The sequence below is a fragment of the Anastrepha obliqua genome, chromosome 5 (assembly GCF_027943255.1).
Source record: "Anastrepha obliqua isolate idAnaObli1 chromosome 5, idAnaObli1_1.0, whole genome shotgun sequence".
Classification (NCBI taxonomy): Eukaryota; Metazoa; Arthropoda; class Insecta; order Diptera; family Tephritidae; genus Anastrepha; species Anastrepha obliqua.
The window spans coordinates 66,619,786-66,628,914 of record NC_072896.1 but is presented as its reverse complement, the minus strand read 5'-3'; positions in this window follow the sequence as shown (position 1 = coordinate 66,628,914).

Below are 9,129 nucleotides of genomic sequence, written 5' to 3'. Positions count from 1 at the left end.
AAGACTGTGTTCAATATTTGTAAAGCGAACTGTGGTTGGTTGACCAAATACTGAGTGACTTTGATCACTCCGAGATAATATAGAGCACTATTTCACTGTTCGGTTGATAGTATGAGACTAATTTTTCGAAAAGTAACATAAAGAGAGAGACTCACACAATATTTCATATTCACAGTGAACTTAGTTTAATATATCAAATGAGGATAAAATATAAACATACATATCGTCCCCTAAGTATAACAATAGCCTATGTGCTCATAGGCTATTATTTTTTTATTGAATTTTTGGATTCTCCACCGTCGATTTTATATGTGGTCAAAATTTTATCAAATTCTAGTTCCACAAAGTGGGTCAAAACGTCAGTCAAAAAATAATAAATATTTACAGACATAACGAGTGAGAGCTACTTTCGACAAAAAGTTTGAAATTCATTTTCTCAAAACATCAAAAAATGTATAGGCTATTTTAATACTAAGGGGAATATATATTATAAACACAATTTTTGACTAGGCTGTAAAGCCAAAACAAAGGCACTTGAAAATTAGCCGATTTTTATGGCTTAGTATTGGCTTTTGATACTGAATGTACTATTTTGACACTAAAATATCTGGCTACCCTACTTGCGAGACTATGAGCTGCCTGGCACTGATAAAAAGCACGATTTCGATGAATTATTCGTTGATTAGTCGCCCTTACTTCTACTCAGTGGTGTGCGCACTTCCATTGGTGGAGTGGCGAGGAAAAAGCAAATCAACGAGAACAAACAGGTATGTTTTTTTAATTTTTATTAAAATTTTCCAATCCCCCAACCCAGTTACGCTACCCCATATGTGGCAAGCCGGTGCTGACGGTTGCAGTCATATATCACTAATCAAAAGTCTTCCATTTTAAACAAATTTAGTCTTGCAAAATGTTTTGATAGCCATCTCCACTCCTCGGTCACTTTTTATGAACGCTTTGGAGTCTCTGGCAGTACATGTGAATTTTATGAAGTTTGCTTATGACAAAACCATTAAACTGAAAATGAACTTCATCCAACTTAAAATAATCCAGAGGCTTCACTTCTTGTGTTAGTTTGACATTCTAAGGATATAAATCAAGATTTTCATGCAAAATCCTATACTTTGGGAATTAAGGATTCCCAACTCCCAAACTGAAGCTGCGATACTTGTAGTAATTTGATTTGCGAGTTCACTCATAACCACAAAACGATCAAATGCAAATGTTATATTTTGTCTGCCGACACGATTGTTATTGCCGAAAATTATTACCGCACTTTAAGTTGCCACCACCTGCTCAACAACTGCAGCAGTAGTTTTTAATAATATCCAAATGTTGCCAGTTCACGGCTTTGATATAAACTGAAACTTTAAATAGCATTTTATTGTATTTATTTTATATTGGCAGATCTCTCTAATTTAAGGACTATTTTGTATTTACATACATAACTGTAACCCCATTTGAAACCCTGTTCGTCATGAAATTGCTAAGGACCTACAAAATCGTCACCACACAGTCTCGAACCATTTGAAAAAAAGCTGGGTGCAGCTGAAAGCAGCTCGACTCTAACACGCGTGAACTACCAGTGAAAAATTTTATTCATCAAAGCACTACTGAAACAGAAAAAAGTCGGGTGACTCCTAAATCCAACAAATATTGGTTATGCTTGTAATTGGCCGACGGGGGCATGTACGGTGGATAGTATTGATATCGGGGAAAGTAATGTTCTCTTTTTCTTAATTTTTTAATAGGACTATGAATAAGTTCGTGCGGTTTTACAACAGATGGCGTAACTTGATTATTATTCCATCGATCCACATTTCCAAACATTCATTGGAGAGCTACTGTCGTAAGGCACAAACGTCAGTATAAATTTTTAATTTGAAGCGTAAACAACAATATTTTTACCACACTTGAAAATGTCGAATTTCGTGCCAAATAATGTGTTTTTGCGGGGAATTCTTTTTCATTATTTTAATATGAAGAAAAAAGCAGCCGAAAGTCATCGTATCTTGGTGGAAGTTTATGGTGAGCATGCTCTAGCTGAGCGAACGTGCTAGAAGTGGTTTGCACGCTTTAAAAGTGGTGATTTTGGCTTGGAAGACGAAGAACGCGAGGGTGCGCCGCCAAAGTTCATGGATACCGAATTGGAGGAATTGCTCGATCAAGATCCGGCTCAAACGCAAGAAGAGGTTGCAAAAACTTTGGGAGTTGATCAATCAACCATTTCCAAACGTTTAAAAGCCATGGGAATGATCCGAAAGGTAGGCCATTGGGTGCCGTATGAATTGAAGCCAAGAGACGTTGAACGCCGTTTTACGGCATGCGAACAACTGCTTCAACGGCACAAAAGAAAGGGTTTTTTGCATCGAATTGTGACTGGCGATGAAAAGTGGGTCCATTACGACAATCCAAAACGTCGGGCAACGTATGGATACCCTGGCCATGCTTCAACATCGACGTCGGCGCAGAATATTCATGGCCTGAAGGTTATGCTGTGTATCTGGTGGGACCAGCTGGGTGTTGTGTATTATGAGCTACTGAAACCGAATGAAACGATTACGGGGGATGTCTACCGACGACAATTGATGCGTTTGAGCCGAGCACTGCGAGAAAAACGGCCGCAATACGCCGATAGACACGACAAAGTTATTTTGCAACATGACAATGCTCGGCCACATGTTGCACAAGTGGTCAAAACATACTTAGAAACGCTCAAATGGGATGTCCTACCCCACCCGCCGTATAGTCCAGACCTTGCGCCATCCGATTACTATCTCTTCCGATCGATGCAACATGGCCTGGCTGACCAGCACTTCCGTAATTACGATAAAGTCAAAAAATGGATCGATTCGTGGATTGCGGCAAAACCGACCGAATTTTTCACAAAGGGAATCCGTGAATTGCCAGAAAGATGGGAAAAAGTAGTAGTAAGCGATGGACAATACTTTGAATATTAAATTTGTAACCATTTTACGTCAATAAAGTTTCAAATTTCGAAAAAAAACCGCACGAACTTATTCATAGTCCTATACAAAATCTTAAAATGTGAGTTACATGGTTTTTTTTGTAGCATGATCTATATTTTTACCAAAAAATAAAAGAATTAAGAAAAAACAAAGATATATTTGAAACTTTGAATTATGCCGCGCTTCTATTATTGTGAACACAGGTGTATATTTTATATTATCGGTCATTGTCCAGATGGATGCTCTTTCTGGTGAAAATGGTTGGTTGTTTCAATTGATTTTTCGATTCGATCTTATACATTTTCCAAAGTTCAGATCAGTATCATATAAACAAATTGTAATATATTGTTTTATCTGCCGCCGTAGCTGAATGAGTTGGTGCGTGACTACCATTTGGGAGTGCATAGGTTCGAATCTCCGTGAAAAAAACACCAATACAATAGAAAGTTCTCTCTAATGGCGGTGGCCCCTTGGCAGGCAATGGATAACCTCCGAGTGTATTTCTGCCATCAAAAAGCTCATCGTAAAAAATATCTGCCGTTCGGAGTTGGTATAATGCTGTGGGTCCCTCTATTTTTTTAATACATTACCCGGAATTTTCCTCCAAATAAGGAGTGTTCGAATATTTTTCTTTAAAAACGTAAAAGATCGCATGCAAAAAAAATCTTAAAAATCAACACAATTTTCAACCACTTTAAGAAGGCATAATATTATAGCTAAACTTTGTGGGCTACAAAACTGCATACCCAGAATTTTTTTGAAAATTCTGACTACAAAGTGTGAAATTTTAATGGAAATGTTTGTGGTTTTTTAAATTTTGTAAAAAGCTTGAAACAATGAGCGACATGGGTTTTGCTGTAGTATCAGCTATATTTTTAGGAAATAATAAGAAAAATGAAATATTTGTTGTAGTTTGAACCATATTTTTGTAAAAATAAAAAAAAAAAAAATAAACAGTTCAATGCTTCCAATAAGTCAATATGTCACATGAACTCATCGTACATCCTTAGCTTTGCAACTCATACTTTTATTTATTGAAGGTTCTGTGGAAATCTGTCAATAAAAAAAGTTAATTCCATAGGGACTTACGAAATAAATGTGACCCAATTCATCGTTCAGCAAAGCCAAGAATTTTACTATTTAAAACATGATTCAAGTCATCAAAAGAGCAGCAATCAAAACGTGAGCTATTTGTTTTGACAAAACGAATGAAAAAAACAGTAAACAATTTTATTTTGCTTTGTAATCCCAATGCTAGGAGGCGAACTTGTTACCAACCTCTCATTCTTCATTAGATTTGTTTAGTTTGAAATAGCCGCGCTACTTGGAGCGGATGGCATATGCAAAGTGATCAAACCCATTTCAGGCCAGTAATCGGACAAAACTGGCAACACAAATGATGGAACTTGATCCAGTTTTTAGTCAGGTAAGCTAAACTAAAGTATACAAAAACAAATTCAGTCACGAACTGGGTGACAAAAAAGCCACAAAATACAAAATTCGGTATAGCAAATATGACCTTGAAATTTTTTTTAAAACATATTGATCCATATTAATTCGGTCAAAACCACATTTACCATTAATATTGCCTTTAAGATGCTATATGTAATAAAATTCAATAGCGCGCATTTTTGTGAAATATTTTTACCCAATATTTCATACTCATGTTGCCCACATTTTTGACACGTATCTTTTAAAATCTGAAATATAATAACTTGATAGGGTTCATGTAAGGTTAAATTATTCCACACAAACATTGCCTGAAAGATTTCGGGCCTTCCCTGCCTAAGGAGTTTTCTTAGCGTCAATTTGATAAGTTTAGCTTCATATTTTAAAAAATATTAACTTGCCTCTCGCCAAGTACAAATACTTCGGACGCCATATTCTTTTCGAATTCCTCACAAAAATATTTTTTTTAAATGTGAAAACTACGTGAATTTTTCCTCCCTTCTGGTTTCAACGATAATGACTTTTTTGCATTATATTCCAGCACAATTAAATTCTGAAAAAAATGTCCTGGGTCAAAGTATCAAAGTAATTACACGAAAAATCTAAAGTCTAATTACAGATATAACCGAGTCAAAAAACGAATATTTGGTACAAAATGTGTTAACTTAACCTTACCTGTAAGTTCGAGGCAAGAACGGTCTCGAAAACTTACACACAAAAAGTTCATTTCGTAATCAATGTCAAGCAAGTTGGCTTACTCCAAAATAACTCTTCTATTTTTAATTTAATTTCATTCTTTATACTAATTTTCATTCTAGCATATTTTTCAAGTGTAAGTAATCTCCCATGGAATATTAAATGTACCGTACTTGCCTCGAGCCTGCATGGAGCTCCACAATATGCAATATGCGGTAGCATTAGCCAGAGCAGTGAGATGCACAAAAATGGCCACCAAAGCGGAAGCAATGATAGCAAACAGCAAGCACGTATTCGACAAGAGGGCAAGCATCTGCACCTTCGTAAGTAAGTGGGAAAAAATAAAACCCAACTTCGACTGCGCCACATAAAAAGAAGAAAACAAGAATGGGATATGATGGGAAAGAGTGATGTTTCCAAGAAACAAGTGGTAAGGATGCGTTAAGTATATGCTGACGTTGACACTGGTAAGATGCCAAAAACAAGTAACAAAAATCACAATAAACATGAGCATAGTACCTACTTAGGGCAAAAGAGTCTGAAAGGAAAACAAAGCAAAATACCTACCCACGACTCAGTAGCGCCAACAAGTCATGTCAACGCTGTCAGTGAAGTGGTGTTTCAGGCTTGGTGCTTTATTAGCTTCCAAAAATCAATGTGTGAGTAAGTGTTTCACCAACACTGATGCTCACCTTCACATATGTGCATGTGTATGTACGGTTGCATGCTTTTGCGGCACTTGCATAAATCTAAAAATTTAAATATGCAATATGCATAGCTTGGAATACGCACAAAGTTCGGTGAATATATGCACATACATATATAGGTATGTACTCCAAGGCGACAATAAAGAAGTTGAATGCTGAGCAAAAACAAAAACATTGTGTGGCTCTGGTCAAAATTTGCCAAGCATAGGAAAATATCAAGGAGCTTGAAGAAGTAACAAATTCTCAGTGGCTTTTCAAAAACTCTCGTAGCTTGCAGCTTTCAACGACCAACTTGCAACTAAATGTGCTGAACTTTGCATGCAGTTGTAAAGGAGATGCTTTTTTATGGCTCCAGTTGAGACGAGTAGTGATCTTGGAAACCGCAAACAAGGTGCCGCAAAAGTATCTCCTTATTTCTTATTTGAAAAAGTGGCAGGAAATCTATTGAATTTAGGAGAGGTACATGCAACTAGAACGAAAAACGATTTTTTGATATATAAACATGCGTCAACGGCTTTAATTCAGCCTGAGTTTCAGAACGGGATACACTTCAACCACACTGAAATTGTAAACTACAAAAGGCAGCTTCGTTGGGTAACCGCCATTCCTCGTGTTCTCCATGAGGCACCAATCCATGTACCAAAAGCGGCTGCATTGTGCGCTCTTTACTCAGATCATGAGGCCGTACATCTCTTAGATGACAATGGAAACGCGGCAACCGTCACTGGCGACGGCCTCGGGTAATGTTGAAAATATCTTAATACCGAAATACACAACCAAGTTGCATTTGAAAAATATGTGCTTGCAGTAAGACCATGCCACCGTCCACACGTGCGGCACCATGACGCTTGACAACATTAGCAAAGCAATCGAGAACTTCACGCCGGTGATCCAAAATGTTATACAAAATACCGAATTTTTAATTACATGTGGTGACTGCCCATCAGATATTATTTTTAAATTAAACAAATAAATTCAATGCTTCAAATGAATTTTTTCTAAATACAATTTTCTTCTATGTACATATGTGCGAATGATCTAAAGATTTATTATGAAATTTAATATCTGGAAGATTTATTTGTTCTTCCGACTATCTATCGTACCGTGGTTCATTGACAGGCTTGGATCATTTATTTATTTCTTAATTAGGTTAGGTTAGGTTAGCCTGGTTGGCATTAAGCCACGCCTAGCGATACCAGATGGAGACCGACCTCTAGAAATACTGAAAGTAGACATCATGGAGGATGTCAACGTTTTTGGCGAATCTAAGCAGAGCTGAGAGATCCGCTTTTGGGGCGTCCTCCCAGGCATTTTAAACGCGTTTTTAATAACGCAGCACAGAAGGTACTCTGGAGTTTCCTCAACATCCACTCTGCATTTCCTGCATTTGTCCGTGTTAGCAATACTTCTCTTGTACGCATGTGCAGCCAATAGATTATAACCTGTCAGCATGCCTATGATAGTTCTGCAGTCTTTTCGTGAGAGCGTAAGTCCGCATTGAGTCAGTTTTTTGTCGTTAGTTCTACCCATAACTTTTGCTGTTTTACATGTGGTCAGATTAGTCCACCTAGCTTCCACTTGCTTTCTCATGTCGTCGTCCATTTTGTTGCATACTGTATTTAGCGGTTTAAGTATGTCGTTCTCTAGTTCAAATGGTAGTCTTACAGTACTTTTTGCTATCTCATCTACTATTTCGTTTCCCATACTCCAGTAGCCACTAACCTGGCCGCGGATTTCGCAGCAAGATTTTCCGCCATAAGCTCAATAGATGGCATGCTGAGTATCTGTTCCAGCGCCGCCGTTGGAGTGGTTTTAATCGCTCCTGTTATGCACAGAACAGCGAGTTGCTGAATCCTTTCCAATGGCAATAAGTATGTCAGTTTTCTTGTCGCAGTCCACCATACCAAGGCCCCATACAGCAATATCGGTCTAACTACTGCCGTGTAGCACCAATGCATCAGAGAGGGTGAGAGACCCCAAGTAACGCCCAGCTTTCTTTTACATGCGTACAGTGCATTACGGGTCTTTTTCATCCTTTTCTCAACATTGTGCTTCCACAGCAATTTACAGGCCAGGATTACTCCGCAGTACCTTGCACGATCTTTGAGAAGTAGTTCGTTGTTGACTCGCTTCGGGAGGCTCCACACCGGTACCTTGTACTTTCTGGTAAAAAGTATAATGCCCGTTTTTTCCGCGTTTATCCCTATCCCTGCACGAGATGTCCATTGGTGTACAGTTTTAAGTGTGTTGCTTATCACATTACTGATGATGTTCAGGTACTTTCCCGTAACTACTACAGCTTTTTCATCTGCATACGCCATTAGTTTTGGTACCCGTCCGTTAAATTTCTTGAGCAGTTCATTTGCTACAAGTAACCATAATAGCGGCGATAGTACCTCACCTTGCGGAGTACCTCTGCATGCATATTTGGTGACGCTCGCATCGTTCCATTCCGCAATTATCTTCCTGCAGGCTAGTAGCTGATTTATCCATAGATAAACCGCGAGTTGCACGTTAAGTGTCTCTATACTATTTTAAAAAGGATCTTTCTATTAAAGGCCACTGATATATCAAGAAATACTCCTAGAGCAAACTCCTTTTATTATAACGCCTGCTCTATGTTTAGTGTCTTTGGTGTAAGCGTGCTGAGCCTTGCATAATTCGTCCGGCGCAATTGTGTAAATAATGTTTGTGTCTAGAATCTTCTCTAATGTTTTCAGGAGAAATGAAGTCAGACTAATAGGCCTGTATTCCTTAGAGTAAAGAGGATTGCTTTTTCCTGCTTTTGGAACAAACACAACCCTCGCTTCCCTCCACAATACAAGAACAAAGCTGAACCTCAATCACCCCATGAATATCGTTCTTAACTATGGTACGACAGGATGGCTTACCTTTTAGAGCATGGCTGGAAAGATTCCATCCAAACCTGGAGATTCAAATGGGTTGAAACATTCTACCTTGTTAGTCGTAATTAGGTTCGAGATCTATAGTGCCCGCGCACCCCCTGGAAAATATGTGCTGACTAGGTCTACGAGAGACCTAGTTAATTTTTCGTATGTTCTTGGCATAGATGGATTCTTGGATAGTAGTTTCCTAAGTCTAACCACTTCACTAGTGTCCTCCATATTATTACAGAAATCTGTCCAAGATTCTCTCTTGGCTCTACGTATTTCTTTCTTTTATACTTTTAGTAGATCCTTACACTCCTTCCAACAGAACTCATTGTCAGCAACTTTGGCTAACCTATAAAATTCATGTACTCTAGGCCTTTGTGCTCCTAATTCCTTGGTCCACCAAGGAGGCTTCAC